The sequence below is a fragment of the Electrophorus electricus genome, chromosome 12 (genome assembly GCF_013358815.1).
Source record: "Electrophorus electricus isolate fEleEle1 chromosome 12, fEleEle1.pri, whole genome shotgun sequence".
Taxonomy (NCBI): Eukaryota; Metazoa; Chordata; class Actinopteri; order Gymnotiformes; family Gymnotidae; genus Electrophorus; species Electrophorus electricus.
The window spans coordinates 22147514-22167513 of record NC_049546.1 but is presented as its reverse complement, the minus strand read 5'-3'; the positions used below and the strand labels follow the sequence as shown (position 1 = coordinate 22167513).

Here is a 20000-nt window from a genome sequence, read left to right as displayed (position 1 = left end):
GCAGTCACATTCTCAGCTTGGTTCTCAATTACTCGTTTATCTGTCTGGATCTGGAGGTCTCACAGGTTCTCAGCCTTGCAGTTCTCCACCATCCTGTCCAGCTCATGTGTCTTGCATATGTTCCTGTTTGTGATTCTTGACACTTGTGTCTCAGTGTTTGCCATCCCTGGCATGTCTTACGTCCTGCTACCAGGCGCTAAACGTGTGGCACTGGGTCATATGTTTTCTTGTAGCTGATCCAGACAATGCTTAGATTGGTCTGTCTGGTTTGGAGTTCTGCTGGACAGCTTTATCTGTCAGCAGGTGATGCGTTTAGACTCTGGTGTTGCTACCAAGCCCCTCCTGAGCAGTAGTTTTCTTATGTTGTGGGCAGGCAAGTTTGTGGTCTGTGGTTGGATGGTGTTTGGCCCTTGTTGGGGTCCTTCATATTCAGTAATGCCCTGCCTTCTGTTATTCAGCTCTGATTGGAGCCAACATTAGCATTGTTTCTGCTGGCTGGCCAAGCAGAGCTGTTCGTTTCCTTAGCCAGTTTGGGTGACTCATGTCTGGGCCAGGATCTGCCTGGTTCTTCATGTTTCTCACCTACTCTTGGATTTCTGCTGTCGTCATGCCGACTGCTTCCTGCTTTGAGATCTCTTAACCACTGAGCATGGTTGTTATGTGATGGCACATTCTCCGATATGTGAAGATAACTATTCCCATATCTTACCGTGCTGTCCTGTTTCAGCTGTGGGTGGATCCACACTCAGGCTTGAGAGTACAACCCTGACTGAGAGTACACGTTGGACTGGTCATTGGTGAAAAGGGAATTTCCTCTGTTGGCCTCTACTTCTTTGGTGTTTCCGCGGTCTGGATGCCATACTGTTTGGTTTCTGGACCTTTGTTAGAGATCTGGACCCACACATGGTAAACTTGTGATGTAAAAAGCACTTTATAAATAAACTTGACTAGTCTTGTTTAAAAGACCTTAGAGCCTCACTTATAGGGCTCAGGACACATGTTTGATCTGTCTACCCTTCTGCAGCTCTGTTAGTGTGCTGACGTCCACCTTTATCTGGGTGTCCAGCCTCTGTTTCCAAAGCTGGACAGTGTGAGGGGTCCGTGGCTTGTGTTTTGTGGCCTGGGGTCTGAAGCATAATTACTGAGGCAGCAAACACCAGTTTGTTCACTTAGACTTGGTGTATGTCCAGGACGGTAGTTAGTTTAGTCACGATCATCTTTCACACGTCCACAGTGTCCACATTATTCACACATGTCCACATCACACTCTGGTAGTGGTAGATGCCAGACGCATTGTGACCATTCTCCTCAGATCTCAGATGCTTCTTCTGGGCAGTGGTGTTTTCCCTTTATTGCATCTCCGGTTGTGAGAGGAGGCAACGTTCCACATTACTTGCTCACTAACTGCTCGGCTCATGGAGGAAGGCGCTGTCTTCAGTCATAGCTCCCCTGTCTTACACCGTCTGGCTGGGCTTGTGGGCTCGTTGCAGAGCCATGTTCCTTAGTTCCAGACTCTCTACCTTCACAGTCTCACATTTCAGATACAGAACTGCCGCACCAGGAGTCTTCTGGTGTTAGTCGGGATTTTGCCTGACCCAGAGATCAAACTACAATGATCTGCATGCAGTTGCCTTAAGCACTAAACCACTAAACTACAAGTCCTACATTTGTTTCTAAATACCATATCTAGCAATCATATATCTTATATATGATTACATTATCATTTATGCTTATACGACCTGGCTTCTACAAATCTTTAAATCCTTACTATTTGCTGTTATGTGATCTTAGAAATTGCCCTCAGAAATAATGTAGTTATTGAACAACCTTAAGGGTCCACCTCAGTACACTTTTGAGATTGGCATTTAAATGAACTACAATGTATTTACATGTTTATTTTTGTGTTTTTATTGACATAGCATCCATCTTATTGTGGAGTCCTCACTAGTGAGACTTTAGGACACATTATTTATCAGAGCCATGTGAGATACACGTCTGAAGGTCAAGGGGTCTTTGTCTCAAAACAGCATAAAATCGGTTCCCCAGAGCTGCGTGTCTGTCCTTGGCCAACAATGTTGACAATAGGGCTACAACAATGTTTGGGCTTCACTGGGCCGAGAGATGCAGCAAGTAGACAGAATGGTCAGTCAGATTTGTGTCTTCTTTGACCTCTGAGTGGAATATAGCTGAGGCAGATTCCCTAGGAAAGAGATGGCTGTGTCCTGAGAGGGACAGGCCATTCAGGAGGACATGTGTTCAGGAACTGGGCATTCAGGACATGCGTTCAGGACATGCATTCAGGACATGCATTTAGGAGGACATGTGTTCAGGAACTTGGCATTCAGAACATGCGTTCAGGAGGACATGTTCTTGAAATTTTGTGTTCAAGACATGTTCTCACTGCTGTCTGACTTGCTTTGTAATTACCCATGAAATTACATAGTTAGGATTTATGAGCGAGGTCTCTGTGTAGTAGTACAGACATTTATAGCTGTTCATCTCTCCTGCATTTGTTGGTTGTTAAGGGATCTAGGTTGTACTTTTGTTCTAATTTCCTTCATGTTTATCTTTCAGACAACAGAAAACCTGAAACCTGGAAAATCCAGGAACATTAAAAACTGACCCTAAAGTTCTCTCTGACATTTATTGAAAACCCTCTGACAGACAGCAAAGTCAGGCCATGCTCTGATGAACCCCGTCTCTGCTTACGATAAAAGACAGATGTTTTTACTGCCCCCTACCTGTGACATTGGTCAGTGTGAACTGTGTGAAGTGTGAAGGTGGGCCACGGTTGTACCCACCCTGGTGGCAGTGGCCCGATCCTCTGAAGTGTCTCGTGCAATCCTTTGCTGAGCATTTTCTGTGAATTCTTTTGAGCTGAGATTCCCCGCAGTTACTCCTGACATTTGTCATTCAAAAACTTCATGCGTTTGCCATTCAAGATACGGTGGTGAGAACACACACACATGGCACAGGCAAACAACACCTCTTGTAGTGCTCTGGGTTTCTGGTAGTTAACTGAGGAGATGGGATATTTTGTATTCGTTGGTATTCTGAGGTACCAAACTATGTCACACAGGTCTTGTTCTGTGTGGTCCCCTTGTGTGCAGGTTTTTGTGGGCAAATAGAAAATTACTATTTAAATTACAAATTACAAAAAAGAAAAGTTCCATTTTTGTTGTTGTTGTTGTTGTGCTTGAAAGTGAATCCACCCAGACACCTCATTCCTGCTTTAGTCTGCAGAGTCCAAGAGTGTCGAGGTGTCCAGGAGACAGAAGAGTCCGGAATGGACTCCTCCCACAGAGTAAAGAAGACCTGTCTCATCACACAGGAAGGTCTGTCTGTCTAAGCTCTGTCTCTCCCTCTGATCATCACAAAGGAAGGTCTGTCTGTCTAAGCTCTGTCTCTCCCTCTGATCATCACACAGGAAGGTCTGTCTGTCTAAGCCCTGTCTCTCCCTCTGATCATCACACAGGAAGGTCTGTCTGTCTAAGACCTGTCTCTCACACTGATCATCACACAGGAAGGCCTATCCATCTACACACACACACTCACTCACAAATATACATCAACAAGCACACAAACGCAAACAAACACACACACACACATGCCTACAGTAGACTAATGTGTACCGGTAGAGGGTTTGAGGTCTTTTTTCAGCCCATGATAGAGGTCCACTTTAACCAGTGTCTCCGTCAGTCTCCCAGGGCAGTTTGGAATTATCCCCTGAACCATTCCTTCCCATGGGTCTCCTTTTTCTTCTCCTCTCACTTCTGCAGGTTTACGGCTTTATGATCTAGCAGGCATATTGGATTTTGCCTTTTCAAATCCCTCATGCAGGTCTATACAGGGAGTTTGCTCTTATCCTGTCATAACATTTGCTATTTTCTTCTTTTTTTTTAGAGACTGTTCAATGCTGAATCCTGCCTCACACAGGAAGTCTGTCTGCTCACTAGCACCTGACTCTGCTTTACAATTGCGTTTCCTTTTAAGCCAAAATTCTGAAAGCCTTGGTTAATCACTCCACTCAGAGTCAAGGAACAAAGAGGCTTGGGGCCAACTGCACAGTTTAAGGCAAAATAATGACACGGAAAAACAAATGTGTGATTCATCTGTTAAAATATGGCTAACTGGTTCATTGGTTAATTGGTTAATTGCCTCCCAATTACTTTGCTGTTAAACACAGGACAGGTCTTCAGAAGGAAGTGCCCTGGCATTCGGCTGATGCTTTGATCTCATTGATGAGCTCAGTCAAACCTCACTGGGATCCTCTACTTCTACCCCGGGGTCCTTTTAATTACCCCACACTTATCATCGCACCTAGGCTAGGGGCAAACACTCCAACAGAAGGAGCTCTGTGATAACAGAGCAGAGGGATTGAAAAGCCCAGTGAACCTCAACATGAACAGAGAACAGTCTTAACAGAGGACAGTCTTAAATACGACATGAACAGAGGACAGTCTTAAATACAACATGAACAGAGGACAGTCTTAACAGAGGACAGTCTTAAATATGATATGAACAGAGGACAGTCTTAAATATGACATGAGCAGAGGACAGTCTTAAATATGACATGAACAGAGGACAGTCTAAAATACGACATGAATAGAGGACAGTATTAACAAAGGACAGTCTTAAATATGATATGAACAGAGGAGAGTCTAAAATATGACATGAACAGAGGACAGTCTTAAAAGAGGACAGTCTTAAATATGACATGAACAGAGGACAGTCTTAACAGAGGACAATCTTAAATATGATATGAACAGAGGACAGTCTTAAATATGACATGAATAGAGGACAGTCTTAAATAAGGCATGAACAGAGGACAGTCTTAACAGAGGACAGTCTTAAATATGATATGAACAGAGGACAGTCTTAAATATGACATCAAGAGAGGACAGTCTTAAATACGACATGAACAGAGGACAGTCTTAACAGAGCACAGTCTTAAATATGATATGAACAGAGGACAGTCTTAAATATGACATGAACAGAGGACAGTCTTAACAGAGGACAGTCTTAAATATGATATGAACAGAGGACAGTCTTAAATATGACATCAAGAGAGGACAGTCTTAAATATGACATGAGCAGAGGACAGTCTTAAAAACGACATGAACAGAGGACAGTCTTAACAGAGGACAGTCTTAAATATGATATGAACAGAGGGCAGTCTTAAATATGACATGAACAGAGGACAGTCTTTAAATACAACATGAACAGAGGAGAGTATTAAATATGATATGAACAGAGGACAGTCTTAAATATGATATGAACAGAGGACAGTCTTAAATATGATATGAACAGAGGACAGTCTTAACAGAGGACAGTCTTAAATATGACATGAACAGAGGACAGTCTTAAATATGACATGAGCAGAGGACAGTCTTAACCACGACATGAACAGAGGACAGACTTAAAAACGACATGAACAGAGGACAGTCTTAAATATGACATGAACAGAGGACAGTCTTAAATATGACATGAGCAGAGGACAGTCTTAACAGAGGACAGTCTTAAATATGACATGAGCAGAGGACAGTCTTAAACACGACATGAACAGAGGACAGACTTAAATACGACATGAACAGAGGACAGTCTTAAATATAACATGAACAGAGGATAGTTTTAACAGGGGACAGTCTTAAATATCACATGAACAGAGGACAGTCTTAAATACGACATGAGCAGAGGACAGTCTTATCCACGACATGAAAAGAGGACAGACTTAAATACGACATGAACAGAGGACAGTCTTAAATATGACATGAACAGAGGACAGTCTTAAATATGACATGAGCAGAGGACAGTCTTAACAGAAGACATTCTGAAATATGACATCAATAGAGGAGAGTATTAAATATAAAATGAACAGAGGACAGTTTTAAATACAACATGAATAGAGGACAGTCTTAACAGAGGACAGTCTTAAATATGATATGAACAGAGGGCAGTCTTAAATATGACATGAACAGAGGACAGTCTTAGATATGACATGAACAGAGGACAGTCCTAAAAACAACATGAACAGAGGACAGTCTTAAATATGACAACATGAATAGAGGAGAGTATTAAATATAAAATGATCAGAGGACAGTCTTAAATACAACATGAATAGAGGACAGTCTTAACAGAGGACAGTCTTAAATATGATATGAACAGAGGACAGTCTTAAATATGACATGAACAGAGGACAGTCTTAAATATGATATGAGCAGAGGACAGTCTTAAATATGACATGAACAGAGGACAGTCTTAAATACAACATGAACAGAGGAGAGTATTAAATATGATATGAACAGAGGACAGTCTTAAATACAACATGAATAGAGGACAGTCTTAACAGAGGACAGTCTTATATATGATATGAACAGAGGACAGTCTTATATATGACATGAATAGAGGAGAGTCTTAAATATAAAATGAACAGAGGACAGTCTTAAATACAACATGAATAGAGGACAGTCTTAACAGGACAGTATTAAATATCACATGAACAGAGGACAGTCTTAACATAGGAAAGTCTTAAATGTGATATGAACAGAGGACAGTCTTAAATATGACATAAACAGAGGACAGTCTTAAATACAACATGAACAGAGGACAGTCTTAAATACAACATGAACAGAGGACAGTCTTAACATAGGAAAGTCTTAAATGTGATATGAACAGAGGACAGTCTTAAATATGACATGAATAGAGGATAGTCTTAACAGAGGACAGTCTTAAATATGATATGAACAGAGGACAGTCTTAACAGAGGAAAGTCTTAAATATGATATGAACAGACGACAGTCTTAAATACGACATGAACAGAGGAGAGTATTAAATATGATATGAACAGAGGACAGTCTTAAATATGATATGAACAGAGGACAGTCTTAAATATGATATGAACAGAGGACAGTCTTAACAGAGGACAGTCTTAAATATGACATGAACAGAGGACAGTCTTAAATATGACATGAGCAGAGGACAGTCTTAACCACGACATGAACAGAGGACAGACTTAAAAACGACATGAACAGAGGACAGTCTTAAATATGACATGAACAGAGGACAGTCTTAAATATGACATGAGCAGAGGACAGTCTTAACAGAGGACAGTCTTAAATATGACATGAGCAGAGGACAGTCTTAAACACGACATGAACAGAGGACAGTCTTAAATATGACATGAACAGAGGACAGTCTTAAATATGACATGAGCAGAGGACAGTCTTAACAGAAGACATTCTGAAATATGACATCAATAGAGGAGAGTATTAAATATAAAATGAACAGAGGACAGTTTTAAATACAACATGAATAGAGGACAGTCTTAACAGAGGACAGTCTTAAATATGATATGAACAGAGGGCAGTCTTAAATATGACATGAACAGAGGACAGTCTTAGATATGACATGAACAGAGGACAGTCCTAAAAACAACATGAACAGAGGACAGTCTTAAATATGACAACATGAATAGAGGAGAGTATTAAATATAAAATGATCAGAGGACAGTCTTAAATACAACATGAATAGAGGACAGTCTTAACAGAGGACAGTCTTAAATATGATATGAACAGAGGACAGTCTTAAATATGACATGAACAGAGGACAGTCTTAAATATGATATGAGCAGAGGACAGTCTTAAATATGACATGAACAGAGGACAGTCTTAAATACAACATGAACAGAGGAGAGTATTAAATATGATATGAACAGAGGACAGTCTTAAATACAACATGAATAGAGGACAGTCTTAACAGAGGACAGTCTTATATATGATATGAACAGAGGACAGTCTTATATATGACATGAATAGAGGAGAGTCTTAAATATAAAATGAACAGAGGACAGTCTTAAATACAACATGAATAGAGGACAGTCTTAACAGGACAGTATTAAATATCACATGAACAGAGGACAGTCTTAACATAGGAAAGTCTTAAATGTGATATGAACAGAGGACAGTCTTAAATATGACATAAACAGAGGACAGTCTTAAATACAACATGAACAGAGGACAGTCTTAAATACAACATGAACAGAGGACAGTCTTAACATAGGAAAGTCTTAAATGTGATATGAACAGAGGACAGTCTTAAATATGACATGAATAGAGGATAGTCTTAACAGAGGACAGTCTTAAATATGATATGAACAGAGGACAGTCTTAACAGAGGAAAGTCTTAAATATGATATGAACAGACGACAGTCTTAAATACGACATAAACAGAGGACAGTCTTAAATATGCTATGAACAGAGGACAGTCTTAAATATGACATGAGCAGAGGACAGTCTTAAATACGACATGAACAGAGGACAGTCTTAAATACAACATGAACAGAGGACAGTCTTAAATACGACATGAACAGAGGAGAGTATTAAATATGATATGAACAGCGGACAGTCTTAAATACAACATGAATAGAGGACAGTCTTAACAGAGGACAGTCTTAAATATGATATGAACAGAGGACAGTCTTAAATATGACATGAACAGAGGACAGTCTTAAATATGATATGAGCAGAGGACAGTCTTAAATATGACATGAACAGAGGACAGTCTTAAATACGACATGAACAGAGGACAGTCTTAAATACAACATGAACAGAGGAGAGTATTAAATATGATATGAACAGAGGACAGTCTTAAAAACAACATGAATAGAGGACAGTCTTAACAGAGGACAGTCTTATATATGATATGAACAGAGGACAGTCTTATATATGACATGAATAGAGGAGAGTCTTAAATATAAAATGAACAGAGGACAGTCTTAAATACAACATGAATAGAGGACAGTCTTAACAGAGGACAGTCTTAAACACGACATGAACAGAAGACAGTCTTAAATACGACATGAACAGAGGACAGTGTTAAATATGATATGAACAAAGGGCAGTCTTAAATACAACACGAATAGAGGACAGCCTTAACAGAGGGCAGTCTTAAATATGACATGAACAGAGGACAGTCTTAAAAGTGTGTTTTACACAAGCGCGCTTCTTCTAATACCACTTAACAGACAAAAGACATTTCAGTTCACTCTCACAACTCACTCTGTTCACTCCCTCTGTTCACTCCCTCTGTTCACTCTCTCTGGTCTCTCGATTAGTTCAGATGCCCAACACACTTTCTTTGTCCATTTTCTCCAGACCCTGTTCTCTCTGCATTCTTTCAGCCCTTGCCAGCTTACTGCTTCAGTTCATGTGCTCTACTCACTCACTTTATTCACCCTCTCAACTCACTCTAACTGTTCACACACTCTACTGCATTCTTTCCGTTCACATGCCCCACTCCTGCTACCATCCGGTTCTCTCTCTCAATACACTCTCTCTTTCACATTCCCAACTCAAATCACTCTTTCAGTGTGTTCATTCTATTCACATTCTCAGATCATTCTCATCTCACGCTCAGATCATTCTCTAAACTCAGTCTCTATGTTCATTCTATCAACTCACTTTTTCAATTTACTCTGTTCACGTAGTCTCACCGTTGTGGACCTGTTTATCCAGAGTTTGACTTCCACAGCGGACACTCTGAGCTGCTAATGTTGTTATGACCTGCTAGCATCCTGCTAATAGAATGGACGAGTGGGTCGATCTCAAACACGTTGATCATCTTTTACGGCTGAGCTGGAGCACGCAGCATCAGGCTTTGATACACTTCCTGCTGTTCTGCTATGGTTTCCAATGAGAGCCCTGATGCACAGATGTTAACACCATCAGACCATGGTGAAGATTCTCTGCTGTGGGACAAATAGAGTCTTTACATCACCTTCCAGTGTTCAGTCAGACCACGGCCATGTGATACACACACACACACACACACACACACACACAGAGAAGTGTGCAGTGCTATTTTGAGTTAGCTGTGTGTGAACGGCTGAGGGTGATGGCCTCTCTGCATGTGTGTGTCTGTTTCCGTGGGAATTCTCATTAGAGACTGAGCTCTAATTAATCTTTGTTCCTGACCCCAGCGCCCTAAATCATCCCCCAACATGTGAGAACTGGTGGGTGTGCGGGAGGCCAGGAATGACATGCGGAAAAAACTCCTAAAGGAAGAGGTCTGTTTTCGTGCCACTGCAGACAATCTTCTTATGTGACCAAATTAAAAACATTATTGTCTTCGTGGACACTGTCCCTGAAGACACAACAACATTGTGTGCATGTGGAATGTGTGTGTGTGTGTGTGTGTGTGTGTGTGTGTGTGTGTGTGTGTGTGTGTGTGTGTGTGTGTGTGTGTATGTGTTCGAGGATGGACAGTGTGTTTCTGCAAAGAGCCTGTTTGTGTAATTCACTCCTTGCCTGCAGTTGAAGGACCTGAATGTTACTGTAACTCAACCCTTCATCTCTCTCTCTCTCTCTCTTTCTCTCTCTTTCCATCCCTCTATCACTCTCTTTCTCTCTCTCCCTCTATCTCTACCTTTATAGTGTTTTTAAAACCGCTTGTCACTACGATTTAATTAAAATTTCTATCTTGGAAACATAACATGTTTATTAGAAATGTGGATATATTGTAAGCGTACAGCTGACGCAATGCGGACCGATTCGACTTTAGTCCATCAGCACTCTGGCTAACGTAGGAATAACTTGCCCCAACACGCCCCAAGACGGTGTGTGTGGTTGGGCGGGTTAAGGCTGCGTGGGAGAAGAGCGGAGATTACAGAGCTGGACGCTCGCTTTCCGTTCTCAGTCCTGTGTGCTCCATGAGGTGGTGTGTCACTCTGCACCTCCAGTTTTCCATATAGGCCCCTGCACCGTGGAACACGATCAGTCCCCCCTGCCGAGAAGGTCTGATGGCACCAAGTGGAACGCCTCCCTCCTTGCCATAGGCTTTAATCTTCATAATCCAAGGGGGTGATAAATTCCCTGAACCCATGACTGAGCACAGCCTCCTACATTCCTTCTCACTCTTTGGCTCCAAAGCGACACTCGGCCGTGTGTAAGTGTGTAGCAGGGTTTGAACCATAACATCCTGCTTCTCCGACTTATCGAAATAGATGTTTGCCACCGAGTTGTTTTTCACCGTAATGACCCCGTTTCATGTTCCTACCTGAAACGGGCACACAGCTCAGTCTGGCTCGTCTCCAACGTTGTGTGATGTGGGGAGAATGGATGGTAGCTAACAGCAGGGGGCGACATGGAAGAGCAAGGAAGGGACATAGCGAGACGCCACCGCTGTCCCCACGGGGAGGACTCCTCAGGCAAAGCGCTGGAATCAGAGCACACGCGAGGTCCAAGAGCCGCCCGCCATAAATAATTCCAGAATTAACTCAAAGGAAAATGCAGCGTGCTCCAGCTGAGATCGCGTATAAGGGCCATGGTCCATTCTCATTTGTGCTTCTGCCTCCAGCACGACCTGCAATACAGAGACCAGGCACCTGTGAAGCCACAGTGAACTCCACTAACACATTCTCTGGTTTATCTCTGTTTCAGATGTGCCTCTGGGAACCTGGCTGTTGGAGCAGTCTTCAAGGAGTCTGAGGGGCTTTTCCCAAAGCTGAAATCTCATTGGCTGCCTGTTTTCAGAGATCCTGTAAGGTAAGACTCATATTTGTCGGAAAAGCCACCAAGCAATCAGGTGACTTTCTGGAATTCTGGTGTTTATGTGAGTTGCTTGACATGCGCTGAGCTAAAGATGGCCATGACCACAGTCAAAGGGACCAGTGCTCATTCTGAGCATACAAGACTGAAATGAATCCTAAACAAGACAAAACAGAAGTGGAGAGACTCCACGTCTGAGCATGAATCTCCTCCTCCCTGGGTGACATTTTTGCCCAAAGGGCATTGTGTGAGTGGAAATTGCTCCCAGGTGTCAGGCATGTCACCTCTACACGTTTAAATGGATCCTCGGAAATGCCAGCAGGAACCAAAAGACCCCGGAGGGCCGGAGCTCTCCGGTGCTCTGGTTTCCCGTCACGTTCTCTGGCTTGGTCCTATGGCATGAAAATGACGAAAAAAAATGAATCAGCCCGCGTAAATATGAGACAACGGAGACCGAAATAAGGCCTTTATTTTGGAGGTTCTTCTCTGATCCCCGTATTTGCGGCCTAATCTAGTTGAAGCCTGGCTCTCTCAGAGTGGCCGGAGTGTAGAATACACATGTGATTTCTCCTGTGCTACTCCTACACACAGCCACAGGCAGAAGTATGTTGGTGGTCTTTATGCAGCATGTGGATTTTGCCGCATAGACATAGAATATCAGATTGGGACGGTATGATGGAGAAGCTTCTCTATAAACACACTGATACTGTTACACTGGATGTGCCATGTGGGTCCTTGAAACTTTCTCCTCACACAAGATCAGGACCAACTACCCTGAGCTGTTAGTGGGGTAGTTGGAGTGGTAGGATTACACTTAAAATGTACACACAGAAAAACACCAACAATTTAGCAACTCTCTCTCCTCCCCTCTCTCTCTCTCTCGCTCTCTCTCTCTCTCCCCCTCTCTCTCCCTTCCCCTCTCCTCCCCCCTCTCCCTCTCTCTCTCTCTCCTCTCTCTCTCTCTCTCCCCCTCTCTCTCCCTTCCCCTCTCCTCCCCCTCTCCCTCTCTCTCTCTCCCACTCTCTCTCATCCCCTCTCTCTCGCTCTCCTCCCTCTCTCTCTCTCCCTTCCCCTCTCCTCCCCCTCTCCCTCTCTCTCTCTCCCACTCTCTCTCATCCCCTCTCTCTCGCTCTCCTCCCTCTCTCTCTCTCTCCTCTCTCTCTCTCTCTCTCGCTCTCTCCTCCCCTCTCTCTCTCTCTCCCTCTCTCTCTCTCTCTCTCTCCCCTCTCTCTCTCCCTTCCCCTCTCCTCCCCCTCTCCCTCTCTCTCTCTCCCACTCTCTCTCATCCCCTCTCTCTCGCTCTCCTCCCTCTCTCTCTCTCTCTCCTCTCTCTCTCTCTCTCTCACTCTCTCCTCCCCTCTCTCTCTCTCTCTCTCGCTCTCTCCTCCCCTCTCTCTCTCTCTCTCTCGCTCTCTCCTCCCCTCTCTCTCTCTCTCGCTCTCCTCCCTCTCTCTCTCTCTCTCTCTCTCTGTCTCTCTCTCCCCTCTCTCCCTTCCCCTCTCCTCCCCCCCCTCTCCCACTCTCCCTCACTCTCCCGCTCCTCCCTCTCTCTCTCTCTCCCCACTCTCTCTCTCTCTCTCTCTCTCTCTCGCTCTCTCCTCCCCTCTCTCTATGTTAGTAGTCCATACCCAACCTGCCCAATAATCTGTAGTACATCTGCATTATTTCACATTCCATGTTTTCCTTTGTTTTTACATTAGTTGCATAAGAAGATGCATTTTGCAATATTACATCCTGGCTGTGCTTTATTGGCAGTATAGAGGCATGATTAAGTCATTACAGACACATCTGCCATCCTAATTCCTTAGTAATTTTCAGAGGACTGGGTTGTATTGGCCTAGTGGAGATGACGCTTAATCTAACTGCTGCTGTAAGACTGATTACAGGCGCGGGCAGCAGAGCGCAGGCCCCTGCTGTTCCCAGGTCAGTAGAGGATGGACGGGCACATGCTTGGGGATTTATGGAGGTGTTCTGTGTCTCACTGAGGAGACAGCGATGTTCTGTGTCTCACTGAGGAGACAGCGATGTTCTGTCTCACTGAGAAGACAGAGATGTTGTGTCTCACTGAGGAGACAACGATGTTCTGTGTCTCACTGAGGAGACAGCGATGTTCTGTGTCTCACTGAGGAGACAGCGATGTTCTGTCTCACTGAGAAGACAGAGATGTTCTGTCTCACTGAGGAGACAACGATGTTCTGTGTCTCACTGAGGAGACAGAGATGTTCTGTGTCTCACTGAGGAGACAGAGCTGCACTCTTTTGTTTAGGCACAAAAGGATTGATTTCTCACTTGCACCCCATATTTTCATGTTTTTATAATTTTCAGAAATATCTTTTAAGACATTTTGCCATCAGGACAATCTAATCACAGTGTGTTTGCTAAATAAATGTCTGCTGGCTTTGTCCAAGAAAAGTGTAGTATCTTCAGTGGCCTCAGAAGGTGTTAAAGTGTGAGATGAGATGAGCCCTCACGGAGACACTCCAGTCTTTCTGCCGGTCTTCTGACGTCAGGGCCTGTCTGATGTAGCCAGCAGAGAACACAGCAGTGAGGCTCTAATGGAAAAACTCTGTCCTTCAAATCCAAAGGGGTTTTGTTTTTCCTCCGGACGACAAGGCTGAGGGACAAGGAGCACTCAGGTCTCCTTCAGTGTGCACTCAAGCTGTTGGTGAAGGGATCACAGAATGAGAAGGTCCCAGCTGTGCCTGCACATGGTGCTCCCATATCAGCAGCTGATGGAAAGGTCATGTGAAGATCTGAATTAACAGAGGCAGATTTCATGCTCTGCTATGCTACACACAGCTCTGGAGCTTCTTTGCGCTGGGCCAGTCTTTCCTCACTGCTTTGGAGCTCATGACGTTGCCCGACAGGCACTGATTAGGACAAAGCTGCATATTTCAGAAGAGGTGAACATACTTGGCTTTGAGTTTCACTACTTTACTTTACGTTAACTTGCTTAAACTTACTTTATGTTAACTTGCCTGTCACACAACTTCTAAATGATCTGAACATGATAAGAAGTGTTTTTTTTCTAAATGAATGAATGAATGGATGGATGGATGAATGGATGAGTGAAGGATTGAATGAAAGATCAATTGTTTATTTTTAAACAAATAAGAAAACCAAGAAACTGCACCCAGAAAGATGGTGCAGTGTGTCATCATTTAGTTACACGCAAAGACTCCATATATAGTAGCGTATCTGTTTAAATATGGAGGTTTCAGCACTCTGGACAGCTTCTATGGGTTCCCAGGAGAGGGGGGGGTGTTCGGTGTTTCAGAACCACAGCCAGCTCCTCAGAAAACCCAGCCAGGTCTTAGCAATCACAGTTCACTCATACTCCGTTCCGAAGGGAGCCTGAGAGGTACTGGATCAGAGGAAAAGCTGGTCTGGAGTAGAATCCTGGTGGACTGAACCGAGGCTTAACAGTCACTAACAGTTTCTGAAAGCTAATGAAAGCTAATTATTATTTTAATAAAAAGCTAATGTTGTTTTAAATGAGCAGGACTTTTCTGGTACTATTGTAAACCCTTTCAGATTATAGAACAGTAATTTCATGGTGTGACAGTCATTAAATGAATGCTGTTTTCCTACTGGAATGTTGGGAATGGGAATTCTGTTTTCACTGTGAAAGCGTGTGTACTGAAGGAAGCTAAATTGTGTTTTAAACAAAGAAAGAAAAAATAGAAGCTTCATTGAAAGCATTGCTGTGCCCTTATGCCCTCTGACCTCAGTGATGGGAAGGGGAGATTTCAAGCTTGGTCTCAGGAATACTGCACTGAGGGTGTTTACGTTCATGTGGCCAAAGAACTTGCTTAATGTGCATCTTCCCAGTGGAACATTGTGGAGAAACTGAGCACAGAGTGTGAGTAATGGGTTAGTGACACATTTTTATTGTTTTGGCTCCATGTTCAATCACATAGTGCCTATGAAGTTAAACTGTAGAATGCTCACTTTATTTCTGGGGTTGAACCAGCTCAAATCCGTTAAACTGTGCAGGAATTACAGTCAGTTTTATACACACTCTGCCTTTTTTAGGGTGTTCACTGGCCAGTTAGCTGCTCTGTGCGTGTGGACCATCTGTGAGTCCCTGCATAGTGGATCTTTGCACAAGAAAGCTAACATGAGACCCAGGGAGGACACTAGATGTGGCAAATGACATTATGTTGTCTAAGGTCACCATAGTAACCATATACAATTAGGTAATGTACCTGGTTATATAATGTGTTGAACTAACTAACTAAATACATTGCCAAAATACATGTATGTCTTTGTTAGTGAGGCACCAAAACAGTGGTAATTGGTAGTAAATGTGTCATCGGTGAGTTGTTCCAGCACACTCAGAGTTATAAGCTCATGTCTGTGGTACTAAAGTCTTACAGTTTTAGATGAAGCAGGTTGACTTTCAGGTGAAGAAAGGGTGTATTTTTAGAATGAGCATGTGTCAGCTGTTGAACTGAAAGACAAAGACTCCTAAGTAGTAGGCGGGTTTGTTATTTGCTAGTATTAACTACAGAAAAGAAGTGTTGAGCCTTTCATGTACACACACACCCACCCACACACACACACACACACACACACACACTCACACACACACACACACTCACACACACACACACACACACACAAATAAACAAATGTATACTCACTTATGAGTGAATGTTTCACATTTGCTTCGTGCCGTCTGGTGTGCAGCGTTTTGAAGCGTCTAGTTGTGCCAATAAACAGTAGTATAATCTCAGAAAAAAACCCAGAAAAACAGAGGACAGTTCACAAATGATGGAGTCAGTGATCTCCAGCCAGGCAGGGGAGAAGCCCATTAAAGTGTTAAAGTCAGATCATTTATGAACCTGCGCAATGAAACAGGAGACCATAAACGAGGCACAGTCAATTAGTGTGTGTGTGTGTGTGTGTGTCTGTGTGTTTGTGTTATGTGTGTGTGTGTGTGTGTGTGTCTGTGTCTGTGTCTGTGTGTGTTAGTTAATCTATGCTTCTACATGTGTCCCTAAAAAACTGAAGTTTATGATGTCATCAGGTTTAACGGGAGACGAGGTCAGTCCAGGTTTCATACGCTTGGGAGACCAGAGCCTCTGCAAACAGGGAAAGGTCATAGAAAACTCATTTATGATTTAGCCTGGCTGTCACTCATGGGGTGGGGAGGATAATATGAAAAGATAATCTGTTCAAACACTGATAGATAGATTGTCTGAAACGCCCTCATCTGACGTGAATGTGAACGTGAGTGGACTTACGCTTGTACTAAAGAGCAATTCTGACTGAGAATGTGGCAGTGCATTGATAATACCTATCAATACTTTTCATATTGATCAATACTGCTTATAATACCTATCAGTACTTATCATGTTAATCAATACTGCTTATAATACTTATCAATACTTACCATGTTGATCAATACTGCTTATGTTGCATCCCTATGCCTCAGGACACTGATTGGGCTGTATTAGTTTGCTGTATGTGTGTATGTGTTTGGTGGGTTCAGGGGTTGGAGTGTTGGAGGGCTGGAGGATTTGGAGTGTTGGGGTGTTGGGGGGTTGGAGTGTTGGGGTTGAGGGGGTTGGAGGGTTGGAGTGTTGGGGGGTTGGAGGGTTGGAGTGTTGGGGTGTTGGGGGGTTGGGTGGTTGGAGTGTTGGGGTTGAGGAGGTTAGAGGGTTGGGGTGTTGGGGTGTTGGAGTGTTGGGGGTTGGAGGGTTGGGGTTGAGGGGGTTGGAGGGTTGGGGTGTTGGGGTTGAGGGGGTTGGGGTGTTGGAGTGTTGGGGGGTTGGAGGGTTGGAGTGTTGGGGTTGAGGGGGTTGGGGTGTTGGGGTTGAGGGGGTTGGGGTGTTGGTGAATAGTGCAGGTAATTAAGCATATTTTGCCCTCCAAGTGTTGTAAACTTTTCTGTTTCCACTGACCAGAACACAAGACACTGTAGGCCCTGTTATCACCCACACAGAGTGTCTTCACACTGGCCGTCTGTAGGAGACTGTGGGCATGTTTATGTTTATATCAATCGTATATATGTTGCTTTCTGGGCAAATATTACTATTTAATAATTCATTATTTAAAATATAGCCAAATATATATTTGATATAGATCAAAGGAATGTGTGTGTAAATAATTTTTAACAAACATAAACATTCTGGTAAAGAAAAGGCAGTTTTCCTGTTCATCGCTAAATAATGTAATTACTGGAATATTGCCACCTGCCTATATCATTGTTTTTAGGGCTCAGGGCACTAATGCAAGATGATTGGCTGTTATCTGCCAGGCCCCTCCCCCTGCTCGCTTCCTTCCTGTCTTGGCCTCTTATCGAAGCTCCAGTCTCTTCGGTGGTGTGCGCAACGCTTATCTTGCCGTGAGAGCCTGTTTAGTGCGGACAAGCTCGTCTTGTTTTCCCTGTGGCTGAGAAAGACACACCTCAGCTTCTCAGGATACGGAGTCAGGCCCCCCACCCACGGTGAGTACAGACGGTAGTGTCCAGCCCGTGTCCGGCATTTAGAGAGGCTTTTTTCTGATAGCGAGGGGCGGACTAGACATACAAGCACCAGGGCAGGACAGAAGTGATCCGCTCGGGGACGTATCGGCGATGTCTCCGCTACTGTCCAACATCGCTCCAATGCTAACAGTGGTGAGACGGCAATCTCGCAAACACTGAAGTTCTGAATTCCTCAGTAAACAAGAGTGCAGGTCTGTTTTCTGAGCCCACCTAAACATGTGTTTCAAACGTAGGGTCTGGATTCTCCCTGAATCCTGGCGGGAGGAGACGGTGTCCGTTTTGACGTCCTTCCACATGGATAAGGGTGCAGACTGCGTAAAACTGGGTGAACTACTGCGTGTTAAGGAGGACTGAGAGCGGCTGCTTCAGAAGGAGACTGCTTTCGTGAAAAGGGCGTTTTGTCTCCTAAATAGATCTTTAACGTAGGCCAACTGGATTTATTTCTTACATCTTCATGCATTTTTCATTAATGACTGTCGTGGGAGCGTTAGACCTTGTCCGGGAAGCAACCCGGGTGTATCAGCGCAGGGACGGGCAAAATTAGACCGATACATCCCCAGAACGAGAGTGACGCACGTCTGTGCCAGCAGTTTATCACTCGCCGCTGAAAGCCTGTCTGTTTTTAGTGTCCTGGTCTGAGACAGTCCCACCCTCAGTCAGCAAGACGTGCTACACGCCCTGTGGTTTCGCTCGATTGCTCCTGGAAGCTTCCACATCCCAGACACCCCAGAGGGCTTCAGCTTGGGAGACACATGGCCACATGGCAGTGAAGAACTACAGGTTTGCTTAACCTGCCTGTTCCTCACTGCTGGAGCGTCGAGCCCACTTATGTTTTGGAAGCTAATGATAGCCTATCACTTACAGCCCAGACAGAAGGTGACTCTTTGTTTTAATCTCCATCTACTGCACATCGTAAGAGCCAGCATTAGTCACTCCAGCATTGAAGAGAAGAGGGACAATATTAGGCAGCAGGAGAAGAGGTGAGGAGCGAGGCCGTGTGGTAAAGCCGTCTGCGTCAGTGAGACAGTATGTGGTGAGTAGCTGGGATGAAGGCCTGAAGCCACACTGCCAGCTTAAACAAAGAGGAAACAGAATTGCTCTGCACCTCAAAGCGCTGAGTTTGAAAACAATAATCTCCCCTGGCAACCATCACACATGTGATGGCCGAACATCCCAAACAGAACAGCAGCACGCAGTCTGTTCGCCATGGAAACAGGAGCTGGTGCCTCCTGAGAACTGGGAGGTGTGTTTGCCCTGCACTGTCCGTCTGCTGTTCTAATGTTTCAAACATGACTGTGGCTGTCACTCTGTGTGATTACATTTACCTGCGGAAGCTGAGCTTCTTGTCCCACTTCCTCTCTGCAGCTGTGTTGATTGTAGCTGGCATGTCTCCTCTGCTCTCTGGTACTCCCTCTCTGTGCCACGCTCGGCCTGTTACGGCTCCTTTCTAAAACATCACACTTTCATTTCCACATATTTCCATTTATTGGCTGTACCGAGTTTCTGAGCATCACACTGTAGCTTGTTTCTGAGTCTGTGTTTCTGGATGAGGTACATTGATCATGAGAGACAGCATGCTAACGCTGGACCAAAGACGCTGGACCAACATTTGTGCATATGTGCACTCTTTCTTGGGGTTATGTGTTCTGCCTTTTGAGCCCCTCCCTCCCCCTGCACACACCCCCCCCCCACACACACACACACACAAACACACACACACACACACACGAGACGAGACCTTTAACGCTGCCAGATCTTACTGAGCTGGCTGACCAAGTTATAAAAGCTGTTAATATCACATCATGCCCTGTCTGGAGAAGCTAGCATTATGTGACATTTTGAATAGATATCCAAAATAATATCTAAAAATAAATCAATCAATAAACAAATAATAATAATAATAATAATAATAATAATAATACATTATCATAATGGTGGGATATGTTGTAGGTAGCCACTAATTT

The 20000-nt window shown here is 43.9% G+C and overlaps 1 protein-coding gene across 3 annotated transcripts in view; it reads left to right on the top strand.

Moving 5' to 3' along the window:
* lingo2 (leucine rich repeat and Ig domain containing 2) overlaps nucleotides 1–20000 on the top strand; it is a 208251-nt gene that overhangs the window by 66113 nt on the left and 122138 nt on the right. The window contains exons 1-2 of one of the 3 annotated variants that reach the window (XM_035532441.1): nucleotides 3248–3335; nucleotides 11436–11540. The exons of 1 other annotated variant lie outside the window; for it this stretch is intronic. The gene's annotated coding sequence lies outside the window, so the exon portion shown is untranslated. Of the gene's footprint in view, nucleotides 1–3247; nucleotides 3336–11435; nucleotides 11541–20000 lie in introns of those variants that run through there. One more of the 3 variants, XM_035532440.1, reaches the window with a different exon arrangement.